This window comes from Malurus melanocephalus, unplaced genomic scaffold (genome assembly GCF_030028575.1).
Source record: "Malurus melanocephalus ecotype Western Australia unplaced genomic scaffold, MMel_1.1 scaffold_189, whole genome shotgun sequence".
Taxonomy (NCBI): Eukaryota; Metazoa; Chordata; class Aves; order Passeriformes; family Maluridae; genus Malurus; species Malurus melanocephalus.
The window spans coordinates 247,355-262,398 of record NW_026623421.1 but is presented as its reverse complement, the minus strand read 5'-3'; the positions used below and the strand labels follow the sequence as shown (position 1 = coordinate 262,398).

The following is a 15,044-nucleotide window of genomic DNA, read 5'->3' as shown; positions in this document are numbered from 1 at the left end:
ACAACGCAGTATGGAAATAAACAAAATGATATATTAGGAGAAGGAAGACTGAAGGCTTTGCACTAGCYTATTGTTTTCCTGAACCATTAATTGCTAAACAGCTTTCTGTGTCACAATAGCATTTCAATTACTGAGCTTTTATACGATAAATTTACTGTATGTTTTTGAGGATGGACAAAAATTTTATAATTATTAAAACATGTCTAGCAGGAACATGTATAAAGGACAACTGAGCATTTGGTCCTCCATTTGCTGTTATAAAATGCAATCAACGCAAATAGATGATAAGCAATTAACAGGTTTAACAAAACACRCGATTAGCTGCAGTCATATTTAGAYRGAGTGATTCTGATGCATGTTAAGTGGATTATTTAATTAAGTGATATGCATTTCAGCAGAATRCACTGGATGAGAGTGTGTGCAAGTCGCATGCATGTTGAAAAGAAAGTGGTCTTGCTAATTCAACATAGGTGGGAGCTGTGACATACACTGTTACTAAGGATTATCCAATGCTTCCCATAAATCTGATTTTYACTTGCTTATAATTTTGCCAGACTATTTGTTTGGGCTGAAACCTTCCTCATTGGATGTGCGCTTCAGGTTATTTTTTTCTTACATAAACCAAATTATTCTCAAGACAAAAGCCACACAAAAAAAAAGTAAAATTGTTTTACAATGAGAAAATATTATCCGGTGCCTCCTCCTTCAAGAATTCTAATATTCCTCATTTTAAATAGCAGAGAGTGCATTTTAGTCAGGGAAGTGTCTCTTGCCAGGCCAGTTAAAATCAATTCAAATATGATGACCCTACAAATATCTGCAAACTCGTGAGAGGTGCAGGATATTGGGTTTAATGCTGGGTTCCACTGACAAGCATTATCCTCATGCCAAGAGAGGAAGGTGAGATCCCTCCCTGCCACTGCTGCAGCCTGTGCCACAGTCTGGGATGGAGGTTAGGCAGCACAGAGAGCAGACCAGGCTGAACCACTGTCCAGCAGGGAAAAACTGCTGGAAGGAGGAGGAGAAACAAGGTATATCTGGCCCATACAGACCAATTATGCAGAAGAAGCAGGTAGGATCCCCTAAAGAACAGATTAAAAAGAAGAGGATTTAGCTGACTGGTAATGAGTTTACAATGAAAAGAAACAGAGGGGTCACAGGTGGGGTGCAGCACTTTGCAAATTCTGTGTGTTGTGTGTGGGCAGCACTTAGGTAAAAACAAAATGCACAWAAAAGGATATAACAACCTTATCAGTCAGAAATGTACAACTCCTAGCTAATGTTCTCAGACACTGATTAAAACATTCTATTCTACTCCTAAATATTTAGGCCACTCCATGCAGGTATCCTGTTACTGAGACTCGAAACATCTCCACAACTGCAGTCAGAAATAAACTTCTGTTTRTCAGGAAAAGATCCCTCTTTCTAAYGCRTMTATGAAAACACCCCCCTATTTCCATTATTAAAAACATACATACATAAAAAGAGAAATATGGTCTGAAGTACCTCTAACAGATCCTATACGGTTTTTTAAGAAAATACATCTTTGAAAATCTTCCCCGTTTCCATACAGTTTCGGCTATATCCAACTTCATCAGTCGTGTGGAGAGGACAGAGGAGCTACTCATCCCGACTGTGAACAAACCATTAAACAAAACCCTTTGGAAGGTCAGACAGTGTGTTTACAGCTACCGTGTAGCCTGGCTCACGCCTCCTTAGCCACCTCTTACCCAGCCACAGCAGCAGCAGCAGAGAGTCCGTGCGGGCAAAATCCCGGTGCCTCTGCTTTCGGAGCAGCCACAGCTCAGACCTGCCCTGCTGAGTTTGCTCCACCACAGCTGCAGCATGCCAGCACAGCCAGGGTCAGAAGGCAAGATGGCAATGACAGGGCAGTCCTGAACCGCTGTCCTCTGTGGGCAGAGTGGGATGGTTAATCTGCCTCAGAACAGGACAATTTGTGATGGCTTTCACTGATTTTTGCAGTGATTTTTAGTACGTAGSCAAGTGTTGGTTAATTATTGACCTTTCTTGTATTGGTTGCTCAACACAGAGAGGGCATTGCATGTGCAACTACACCACAGTCCGGAGTTGAAATGGAACAAAACAAGGAAGAAAACTTACTGTGACTGGGGGTTCAAGGTTGTACCCAGTGATTAGTCTTAGAAAGATACATAGATTTTTTTTCTTTCAATTTTTGGCTCAATTTCTATCTCATTCACCTTTTCTTTCAGCAGTGAATTCCACTTAGCACAACCARTTGGTTTTGTGATTAATTAGTCCTAAAGGCAGAAGATAGAGAGCAACGCTGGCTGTGCAGCTGCACTCTGCTTTGCTTCCTACCCCTTAGAGTATTATTAATTCCCACAGATAGAAACTTTAATATCCATTGATGACAATATTATTTTCATGGATTACATGCTTATTAACACCAGCTTTCCTTCAGCAAGGAAAACCACCTTTTCCCAGGAGAGATGATCTGCAATTTCATAGTAAGTGTGGCATCTCCTAAGTAGCTCTAATTTTAACAGGACAAAGTACATCTCGTTTTACAAGGACGGTGGAACCATTACAGAGCACACCACTACAACCTTTTCAGAATTCAAGCCTTTCCTTWGAAGAAAAACATCTCATTCTCTGTGAATTATTATTTTCTTATTATTTGATAAAAGAGACATATTGGAACTTCAATACAATGCATTTAAGAAGACAAATTCTTCAATACAGTACATTTAAGACACAAATTCATACAAGAAAGAGATTTTGACAAGTTAGAACCTTGAATTATTTTCTTCCATCATTTTGATATAAACTATTAGACAACATTTGAAGAATTTTAATTATAAAAAGGAACAAAACTGAAACTTCACAAGGGAGGTATTTGTCAAAGACAAATCATCTACTTTCTGGTCCTGTTTCTCCAGTCCATAAGACTATTTCCATTAGTGCTGACTTATGCTCCCAATAATGTGGCAGGAAAGTGGCCTTGGTGGACACACAACTTCTCCTTCCCTGCAGTTCTGGGTGTTTTCAGTCTTAATATTTGTTTCTGTGATTATTCCTTCCATACAAAATTAACTCTAGACACGGTAGAGGAATTAAAATAGAACTTATACAGCAACTTCTTGATTTATATTTGATTTAATTGCTAAACAGCCTACTAGAGACTTGCTAGATCTGGCCCAAAAATTATCATCAATAAACTATCACAAAACGTGTGTTGGTGCACATAAAGAGAAAAGAATTGCCTCAGAAAAGCAACACAAAGCACCAAGTGAATCGGAAAGAGTCTGTGAAAGGCAGAGGGCATGCACTGTAGCTCTTTCATGCTCTGGTTGGTTTTTGTGAGCTTGATTTATGTATAATTAACCATTTTTTCCCCTGCAAACAATTTCATTCGAAGCCGTGCTAYCATTTTTACCCCCCATTCTCCTGCCACAGCCACATAAAGCAGTGCATCTTAACRTGATGACAACTGAAACACGTTGCCACAGCAAGAGTCCAAACTTCTATGTTTGCATAAAATCCCACTCTCGTCTCCCTCCTGCTTCTCCTATCATCACAAGAATGAAAGAAATTCATAAACTGTAACTCTCATCTCTAATAGAGTCTTGGCCAAAATTCAAGCTTGATAATTAATTACATTCTGTCTCTCCAAATTCCCACACTAGGCTGACTAAGAGAAATAACTCTTCCCCGCCTAGACAACAATGTTTTATATGGCTAATGGACAGAGCATTTCACCTCTGAGAGAGCTGGGAAGCTAACTGGAGAGAAAAAGGAGATGCTTATAATACTCGGATGAGACAACAGCAGCAGATGAAAGATTGCTGTAGTAAGTTTTAAGTGTATGTCAACCCAAAAGCTAAATCATTGCTCTYTAATTACACTTTCTATCAGAGAATAAAAGTACAGATGATCAGGACAGCTATGAGGACTTGGTGTCTGAAGGACTGTAACACAAGCTGAATGCTTTGGGATAGGAGGGAGTTTGAGACCATTCAGATGTGGTTATGAAAAGCTGATAAATCACTATGGTAAAATGCATTTATATATAGCACTAGACCTCAATAAAATAGAGAAGACATCCAAAMCATTTCAATCTGAAGAATACCAAGCATTAACACTATACCATGATCTTAGACAGTCATAAAACAAATCACTACTTCATGCCACGATTCAGTAAATTACCAATAYATCAAGAGAAGAAAACTATTATGATACCTGTACTGCACACATAACATAAACCACTCATTGCATGGGGACTGTAATTGGAATTTTCTTCTGAGGTTGACATATGAACACTATAACATTRAACAGCACTCTTACAAGATTTTATTTATTGAGTATTTCACATGTATTTGTAAAGGACTTAATCAACTTCTTTCCCTTCTRGTACAAAAGGGTGTGCATCATCACTGAAAAAAATCACAAGGCAAGACTGGCATGAACAGTCTTGTATGTACTTCACACTAGCAAAAAACAATGCAAATATTTCTGAGTACTGGAGGTRTCATCAATAAAATCTGCACTGTCCTTCCTTAATCTGGTCTGTCTCATATTTTCTGTCCATCTCCATTCACTGTTTTAAAGATAATATGTAACCTTGAGGTTGTACCCATGCAAAAAAAAAAAAAAAGACATTAATATATGGTATGAACTACCTTCATTGGTCATATTGCTAGGGAGAATACATGCAATGGATGAGGCAAAATCATAGGACTGTTCTCCATTTACCAAATGATAAATCTAGACCCTGTCTCTGTTTACTTAAGGGTTCTAAAAACTTTTCTGGTTCTAAAGCAGAAGCAGTGTAATTTCAATCCAGTAGCACATGAAAACCAGGCTTGGAATAAGCAATTCAACTCCCATTCAATTCTACATTCATTTTCATTCCACTCATATTCAATCTGTAGGGCATAACCCTCTGATATTATTATAAAAATAAGGTCCAGGATATGACAAGCATAACARTCACTGCCTACTACACTCAAGTTCTGATGAACCCTGTGCATGCTCTTGAGATGAAGAGACTCATGAGGGGAAGAGGAGAGGCACAGGCACTAAACTCTTCTTTTTGGTGGCCAAGGGAATGGGCTGAAATTGTGTCAGGTGAGGTTTAGTTTGGATAATCTTTAAGAAAAGATCCTTCACCCAGAGGGTGGTTGGACACCGAAACAGGCTCCCCAGGGAAGTGATCACAGCACSAGCCTGACAGAGTTCAAGAAGCATTTGGACACTGCTCTCAGGCACATGGTGTGATTCGTGGGGATGGTCCTGCACAGGGGTAAGAGCTGGACCTTGTGGGTCCCTTCCAATTCAGCAGATTCTGTGATTCTGTGAGATTTATTGCAAGCTGTTCAGGTGTCTAAGGCTCGGAACCCTACCCCCACATCACCACCAGAGGACTGGACAAAGACAAGAAAACAGCTCAGGTAGAATAATCAGTATCATCAATTTTGAACAGCAAATCAATCTTCTTCAGCAGCAAAAGTGCTCAGTCATTACGTATTGGCTGAGACAGGCAATAAAAACTTAAACCATTCTGAGCACAAAAACAGCAGAATGTTTGTAAGAGTGTTTGTGTGTTGACTTGGTTGTAAGTATAAAGTTTAATATTAATTCTGAAAAAAAAAAAATCAGTAGTTTTATATCTTGGAACTTTAGATTTCCCCCCCAAAAAATACCCAAACTAAAAAGATATACACAAATTTATACATCTTTATTTGATAGTCAGAACTAAAGAAAAACATCGCAAATCTCAACACTGTAAATCACACTTCCTTCCTTCTCTTGGTCACAAAACATAATTACAGCTGAATCTAAGCACAACACACAAATTGTTCTCACAGTGTTTTGCATGGACATCAAGCCTTTAAGCTACAGATTCTAACTCTCCTTAGAGATTTGAATTTAGATCTGAAGACCCCCCCACAATATTCAGCTAAGATTAACTGATTATCATTGCATCAGGGCACACAAAAGAAGTTCTTTACTTGAAATTATATTTCCAGTTTGAAAAGAATTCATAGATCTTCTTTTTCAGACAGTGTACTGAACATCTTCCTCACTCTCATCCAGCAGCTCAGAGAGATCCTAAAGCAAATTTGTGCTCCTAAACTCATGAAGATGAAACTAGCCTCAAAATAAAGTGAAAAAGCTGTTGATTTACCAAAGCTGCCCTTAGCTCTAGCTGGGTATCTTGAGCAGGAGGAAGGGAGGCAATACATGCACTTCCTCTAACAAAGGCATTTAGGGTAAGTCTGCTCAGGATCAGACCTATTCTCAATGTCTATGCAAAGAGAAAACACCTTAAAGAGGAAAAAAGAGTCTGTTATGATCCCATTTTTCAGCTCTCATCCAGGTGACTTTGATGCTGGACTTTAACAAACAGAGCATTTAAAGGAATGAGGGATTGGATTATCATTTAACGAGCTGTACACAGGCCACACCCCTTAAACAATCAACTCATACACAGATCCTGAATGTACAGATACAATATAGATATGCTTTATAGATTCAGTTACACTCATCTACTGGTCCTGACTGAATAATCCTCAGCTTCAGCACACATCCCAAATCACAGTAGAATCCAGGACTTTCCTCAGCAGTTCTTCCTGCATCTCTGAAATACTTGGTCCCAGGTCYCAGCTCTTCCCAGAGCTAGAGGCAACTCTTGAAATACCTCACACATTTGAGGAACAAAGACCAAGCTACAGCATATCCTTTGGGTCTTAGAAGAACTTTTGCTAACTAGTAAATGCTACATTTTTTATATTCAGTAACAGTAGTCTTGGAGGCTGCAGCCTCTGAGCTTATTTTTTTTTTCAGCTGTTCATGAACTTTTACAAAACACTGAAGATCCTCTACCTTTCTCTGAAACCAATGGGACTTCACATGAATATGGTGATAATTAGGTCAATACTACAAAGCATTAATCTGAAGTAAGGACTAAGATTTCAAAACTTTGTAAGGAAATGTATAAAAAAGCCCAAAATATCAGAATACTAATGATGAAATTCATTACAGTGAAATGGCCAGTCTGTTTTTCTAAGATTTCCAGAACATCTGAGACATTGCTGAATCTTAGCAACTTAACTAGCAACAGTCTGATGTAAGTGATACTAGCAGGATTAAAAAACATTTTTGGTTTCAAAGAATAGTCTGGAACATCACCTGGAAAAGTGGCTCTTTGGTAATACAAGCCTACTGATGATTTTCATTTACTACATAAATTTTTAATGTGTATGATTCAGTTCTCCACTTCCTCAATAATTTTATATCCTTTGTCATGGACTGTTGCTGGTTAGTCTGACTGACTGGTACCACTGTAAAGCAAGAAAAGAATTCATTTTGCAGATTTTACCTGAAAGACGAGTAATAAAATAAAATATATGAGCATCTGAGTCAGGAACATCTTGAACAGGAATTTWAAAGTGGCTCACACAATGGGGCCGTTAAATTACAGAATTACTGAACATTACACAAATTACAGAAATGCTGCTTATATTTTGCTTTACTGACATGGTAACTTACCAGCCTTGCTCACTGTAACACATACTTTAAAATTATCTGYTCAGATTTATCAGCATAACTGGATTTATTACACACATGTAGACACCTGTTTTATAAAACATTCCAACTGTGCCAAAACGACCATGCTGGAATCCTTTGGATCTTTTCCAAGAGGAAACGCGTTGAAAGCGTCGCTGAACTGCCCTGAGAAGCCTTCAGTTTTATAATGAGCATATCACCAGCCAAAGTAGAAAATAATTCATGATTTGCTAATCTCCGTGCCAAAAAGACTGAAGAAAGAATGACACATTTTGATCATTTGGCCATTATTACACAAYATGAAGACCAAGACTAACAATTCTYTCCTTGTGAGAAGTGGCTGGTATCTTTGCTGTCAATCTAGTCCTCTTTTACAGAAACATTTATTTTTGCTGTCAATCTGGTCCTCTTTTACAGAAACATTTATTTATAACAGAAGAAAAAGTGAAAGGCAAAAGGATGAAAATGGAAAAAATCCTAAATTCTTGTATGAATTCAAATAACACAAAGCTCTCCTGACAGAAGGGCTTTTTTTCCAAGTACCACCCCAACATTATGGGGTAACCCCTACAGAGATTCCCTTCCTTTTAGGGCCACAGCCGGAGGCCAAGGGGGACTCCCTCTGTGACATCTCAAGTGTCACTGGGCATCAGCACATTGGCAGCTGAACCAAGGCATTAATTACATTCCCAAACAAGAGGCTGCAATCAATCAAAGGCACGCTTCATGATTCAGATTTGGTGTTGAAAAACCTTCTCTGTCAGGAGTCCCGTGGGAGTGGTTAATGACAGCAACCCCTGGGGAATTCCACACACACCAGATCAAAGGATGCTTCCAGAAGGTTTCTGTGGCTCTGCCTACCAGGATACCCATCTTGATCATTGTCCGCTTTGGTGCAGTTGTAAATGGTCTCACCAATGTCTTTCCAAGCACAACAGATCGATAAAATTAAACAAAATTCAAAAAACTGCATTCAGTTTGCTTTTACTTGTTCTGAAACCCTTTTGACAGGAAAGTTTTGATCCAGGTCATCTCAACGGTGTACAGATGTCAATCCACCAGAGAAACTTTTAGATCTTGTCCAGCTTTAAGGGTCAGTTACTCCAGATCTACAGACAAGTTCTTGCACCAAGCCCAAAATTCCTTAAGAAGTTTTCAGTGATTGAGAAGTGTATGTACATACAGAAGAGTTAATAACGTTGTCTCCTAGACAAATTAGTTAAAACAGCCCCTCTTCACATTTATATCTTCAACTATTTCACCCTTATGGTACCATCACCTGCTCCAAGTCAGAATTATTCAGAYAGAGGAATGTAGGAAAAACAGCACCCTGGTGGTGCACTGGCCTTTACCACAAGTCCCGAATTCTTCCGGTAATGTCAAAAAACCCTGCTAAGCATCCAGAAATTGTGTCAACAATGTTGTTACACTAAAGATGGAGCAAATGGATTCCTCTGTAGAAGTTCATGAGCATGGAAATACATTTCCATTCCTACTAACTATGAAGATGCTTTGTTTACTTAGTACTGAGCTGAACAATGGACCAATTCAGTCTCAGGGCACGACTGATTTCCAGAGGTCTTGAGAACAAACACAAGCATTTTGAGGTCTCTGTGTATGGGTGRAATAACCCCAAGCCCAGGAGAAGTTAGGAAGGAAGACACCCTTTGGGTATAGTTATTGAGGACTGTTAAAAAATGAGAGAAGTGAAAATAATGTTTTTGGGTAAAGTATTGTTGAAAGCTCATGTGAGAAAGCTCCTCTAAATAGTCCTAAAATAGGTTTAGTAGTAGTGCATTTTTTTTTTATTTCCACCACATTGAGAAAATAAATCTCTCTCTCCTCMTCTTTCCTCAAAATTTGTGAAGATCTTAAACAGCAAATTTTAGTACAAGTAAACTGACCACTATAAAGAATGTTTGTTACATATTAACCACTGAATGGTCCCCAGACAGCAGTGACATATATCTAATAATGATATACTTCAACCTTAGGTAAATAATTCCAGATTTTCTTTTTTTTTTTTACAGTGCTCACAGAGGAAATCGTTACTGATCTAGATAAATATTTCAAAGTTCAGTTAAGAGTTTTACTTAGATTTTAGACTTCAATTTGCTTTTAAGCTAATTTATCTTATTTCCCCCCTTTCTCTTCCCTAGCAAGGATGAATATTAAAATTTCATGTCTTTTCATATAATAATTAATTAAAAAAAATAAAAAGGTAATGAAAAAAAAAGGAGACCACTATGGTAGTAAAAGAGAAAATATGAGCAGGCTGTCTTTCACTACACAGATTGCTTTGGAAAGCTACCATACAAGAAACAAATAGCACCATTACTAATAAATTTAGCAATGAATAATCACAGGTCTAAGAATTATCATTATCTGGTTGTGCTTGAGCTAACAAGTAGGAGTACAAAACACATCATTTTTGAACRGCACTGTCAAGCAATTTTGAGAAAATATTTCCAYGTGACTGTTCCTCTAAAAGTTTGAGGAAATTGGAAATGGGAGGATTTTCTTGTCAAGATTTTTGCTCCGTTGTGTACACACAGTAACGATGTTAGCAGTTCTGCTGAAGAGTTTCCCATCTGATAATTGTATAAAACTTCAAATGCAAATCTGAACTTCTCAAAACATAAAAAGAAATAAGAAAACTGAAATCTGATACTTAGCAACTCCAGGGAGATCTTCTCCTATCCCAACAACTGCACCTTACACATATCATTATAGTTGCAATGTAATCATTGCTCATTTTGCACTTTTACTAATGGGGGACTATGTCAGATGCCAATACCCCTCATGCCCAACCTATTTTCTGACATTTACAATCCTTACAACTCCTGTAAGATCCTAGGGTTCCCTCAAGCATGGCATAGCAAAAATTACATGAATTAAACCAGGTAACAAAGTTCTTACAACAAAGGTTTTGTACATTTTCATAGAAATGTATGTATTATCATAGAAAACAGATTTTTTTAATAAAACTGTCAAAAGTTCACTGACAACAGAATCCTACAGGGTTTTTTGCTTTCATTAGAAAAAAAAAAATCTTGTGCAGAGTAACAAGGTAACAGGGTATTAATTTGCATTACTGAGTTCATTTACTAAGGGCTGTTCAGCTCTTTGTTGTGAGCTCAGTCTGCATCTTCATGGCTATCCAAGAGTCTCAACACCTAGGAATGGTGAATCCACTCTCCAAGATACTGGAAAAAACAGCAAGATGTGCCACATTTCCAACGCTGTCAGGGAAACTTGATGCAATTGTAGCAAGGCCAAATGCACTTGTGGTTCAAGCCTAAATGAAAACCTGCAATTTAAATACCCCTGATGGAGATGTGTGGAAAAGATAATAAGTAAACACTGTCCCTTTTAACTGCTTAGATAAAAAAAATATTATTGCATTCCCATTTAATCTCATTTGTAAATAAATCAGTCCCAAAAAAATTATCTCAATTTCAGCAAACTCAATTTGATTATCTTCCTAATGACAGTGAAAGCTGGAAYAGGAATGGCTAAAATCCAAACACTAAATACTTCAGTAAAGAATTCAGTTTTTATATTCAATTACCTAGCAAACATCTCTAGAGTATTAGGAATGTATTTCTTGTTATAGGATGCAGAAAATGCAGATCTGTATAACACTATACATTTGTATAATTTTGACTATATTTATCACAAAGTGGCTTTTAGATCACTGTAAATTTTTAATGAAGTAATGAAATTGCTTGTAGAARTACCAACAGATGATATAATGTAATGTTACCCTCCTGATGTGTAATTTGAATGCTGTGCAACCAAAAGAAGTCTGTCACAACAGCCCCACACAACACAGAACAGTCAAATGCTTTACTCTTCCTGTCAAACAATTAACTCCTTTTTTTTATTTCTGAAAGTGAGCATATAAATATTATACAAACTTGCAACAAAATGACCTTGAATTCAAATTTATGTTAGAGTTGAAAATTCACAGCTAACATCCATAACATAAAGCATTTTCTGCTGTAGAATATAACTATTAATTGGGGGGAAAAATTAAAAATCACATGCCCAAATAGAGAACAAATGCTCTGTAATACTTGCACTGGATTTATTTTAGCCTTGCTTGCCTTGCCTGAAACACCAGTTTCAAAAGAAAACATCAAGAAACCTCTGAGCTTCAATGATAAAAGCTGGCATCAAAGAACTAAAAACAAAAGCAGTGTTTCAGTTTCAGATGTGCTCTTCAAGAACCGAGTTTGCTCCATGTTTTCCTTACAAGTTGCTGACACCCTCCATGCAAACACAGTCTTTTTCAATTCTACTACTGCAGCAAACAGCTCTGCTGATTCCCTCTGAGGTGCTGCCCCTGCACTGGGATGGTCTCTCTATTTCCCCAAAAGTCATCATCACTGACTCACCATCATCAYCTTTCCAGTGTGGCAGAGGTTGCCTCCTCTCAGCGCAGCCTCACAGAGCTGCCTGTGAGCTTTGTGGAATCCCACGAGATTCCACCCTCTTCTCCCCAGCCTGCCTCACCAGGGATGAACTCCCCAGCTGCTCTRCACACCCACAGAGGCAGATCATAAAAGGATGTTCCATTTGGGGGAAAATCCAGAGCACAACACACCTTGGTTTCAGCCTGACCACCCTGTATACAGRGGACAAATCCAAGCCATATTAGAGCCCCTGAGTCTGAAACACTCTGCTCAGGGTTCTAACACAAAGTGTAATCACTCTGCTGTGGGAGATAATCCCGTCTTATTATAGGGACCTCATAAAAGTTATTTTATGGAGACAAGCATTTATATTAAAAAAAAATATTGAGAATATGGGTGAATTTAAAATTAACTCAATTCCAAACACTAAAAAAATGTTGTGGTTTTCTTCTTCCTTTCCTTAAACAGAATGGCCATGTACACAGAGGACTGTCACTATCAAGACAAAACACCTCTTATATGATCACAACACTCTTGGATACCAAGTTTAAAAAAAACCCACAAAATCAAATGGCAACACACAAAATCAAATAAAAAACATACCTCAGCACCAACAGGAAATGTATAATCCCAATGAAAGTCATAGTTATGSTTTTTAASTCAACCAGGAACCTTCCCAATTATKTTCAGAGTAACATCCTGGACTYAGCAGCACTGATTTTCACTTCTGGTTCCCTGCTGCAATGCTATTTTCTAGCAGAGAAGGAATCTGCAAATCGGAAGTATAGCACATATACAATGCAGACTTCAAACAAAGGACCATTGTCACAATGAGGAGCCTACCATGAATAATCTCGTTATTGCAGTCATGAACGATCTGACTCACAAAGAGAAGCGTCTGSAGCGATGTTTCAGGCTACAATCGCTTATACACAAAGCACACCTGGCTATTTCACACCCCTCCAGCAAACAGATGCTTAGTAATGCTGTTTGGTTTTATAAAAAGCCTCGAGACAGTACAGCCAGAGTTGAGAGGAAACTAATTCTTCTATCATTATGTGTTTCTCTTTCCCTTCTTTGGGAAAGGAAGAGACATACCTGCTCCTCCCTCGTGCATTTTGCTTTTCACATTAGGCTAAAGCATTTCAAATACTTCAGGATGCAGCCAGTGCAAGCTCATACAACCCTAAATACTCAAAACTTGCACTGAGGGAGCCACCCTGGGGGCAGCACACACGGGTCACCTGAACATGGGTACCCAGAGCACACCTGCAATCCCTGTGACCACCACGGGCACTGCAATCCTGCCTGTCCAAGCAGGGCACCAGGACAGAGCCACACGCACAGGATGAGGCTGCACCACGCTAAGGGATCTCACCGGCCCTCAGCACAATCCTGCTTAAAGAAAATGCTGCTGACACAGCGCTCAGCAGGATCAACCTGCTGGGATAACATCAGTTGTCATGGTTCTACCAGCGTTAGAGGGAAAACCATCATTGTCAAGCCACTAAGGATTAATACTAGAAAATAAAYATCCAGTTACAGAAAATATTAGCAGAAGAGGGAAAAAAAGGGTGCAACGAAGTCAAGCTACATCCTTTATAAACACAAAACCAACTCAATTTAACTGCAGAACTCAACTTACCAAACCTTTGCCAGCTCCGGGCAGCCTGGGCAGGCAGGAGTCCAGAATGTGATAAAATTATTATTTAAAAAAAAATAAATAATTGAAACTTATGARAATACACAAGTGTTTTTTAATAAGGCAAATTAAGTTTCTTTATGAGAATATTCCCAAGCTGAACACACATTTTAACTTGAAATAGAAGGAATGCTTTCTTAAAGCATTATGCAGATGTGAAGCCGCTTTTATGTAACTCAATTTACCAGAGAAACATGCTGYATCATGTTGTTAAAATATTATAGAGATAAAAGGATAATAATTGAAATATTTCCATATTATGTAGTACAAAGAAATAATGTATGTGAACAGACTATTTGTTGTCACATTAGCTTCAAACAAATAAGGAAATAAGGGTTGATTTATTGCTGCGTGTCTGGGGCCGTAGGATGGTAAAATTCCACTGACTGTAGTTCAAATAAAGGTCTAGAGAAGTGATGGAAAAAMATCCTATCAATAATTAAGGACAAATTAATAGTACAACATRWGGTTTTTAAGTTTATTAAAATAACYAATGAATTTACCGTGTTTATTCATARTATTTAAAGGACTGACTTCTAAACTGGAGTTTCTTACAGCTGCACTTTAAAGAACTGTTGACATGTTGAGGGTTGCATACCGTGCCCTTCATAAATAATAAACCAACTGAATCTGTTTTTCTGCAAAACTTGGCAGCACCTCTGGAGCCTGGGTCCCCAGCCTGGGGTCCTGCTGCACCCTGTGACATCTCCTGGTGCTGTTCAATTTCTGATCAGATCTGTTAGCACTGCGACCTTTCCAGAATCTGAAAACTCCAAACGTTGTGTCCCAATCCCTACACTTTAAAGAACTGCAGATGAGTTTCTAGACTTTCCCATTGCAATGTTGGCCTTGGTCAGCTAAAAGAGTTTTCTTCCCTGCCCTGTGCCTCACTACAGTGGGCAAGGTGAACAAAGAGGGGAGGAGGAGAAAGGGGAAAATAAACTTCAGTGTGCACATACACACATTTACACACACATGCACACATGTGTACATAAATACACACTTAGGTGGATACAGAATACCTAAAATCAGGTTTGCACATATAGAATGTATATATAACTTGAAAATGAAGGTAGAGCTCTGAATCCACAGTCTCATCACAGCTTTGGCTAATGACTCTGAGTTTTGCTCCCTTTTTATTGAAGTTCACTGGCAAACCAAATCCAATAGCTGTGGTTTAATTCAGGAGGCTGGTGGCACCCAAAAGAAAGCCTTCTGACAATTCTCTTGGTCACACCAGATGCCCACGAAGGGCAGCAGGAAGGTGTGGGCTCACACCACTGCAGGGGCCAGTGCCAGGCAGCAAACGAAATGATCTATAAATAATCACCACATACCCTTAGGCATAGGCAGTAGTAGGATCATATTTGAGA

General features: G+C 38.5%; 1 protein-coding gene across 11 annotated transcripts in view; it reads right to left on the bottom strand.

Annotated features, from left to right (window-relative positions):
- THRB (thyroid hormone receptor beta) overlaps nucleotides 1–15,044 on the bottom strand; it is a 155,162-nt gene that overhangs the window by 87,466 nt on the left and 52,652 nt on the right. For 2 of the 11 annotated variants that reach the window (XM_057373184.1, XM_057373188.1), the window contains exon 1: nucleotides 1,731–1,893. The exons of the other annotated variants lie outside the window; for them this stretch is intronic. The gene's annotated coding sequence lies outside the window, so the exon portion shown is untranslated. Of the gene's footprint in view, nucleotides 1–1,730; nucleotides 1,894–15,044 lie in introns of those variants that run through there. 11 annotated transcript variants of the gene reach the window in all.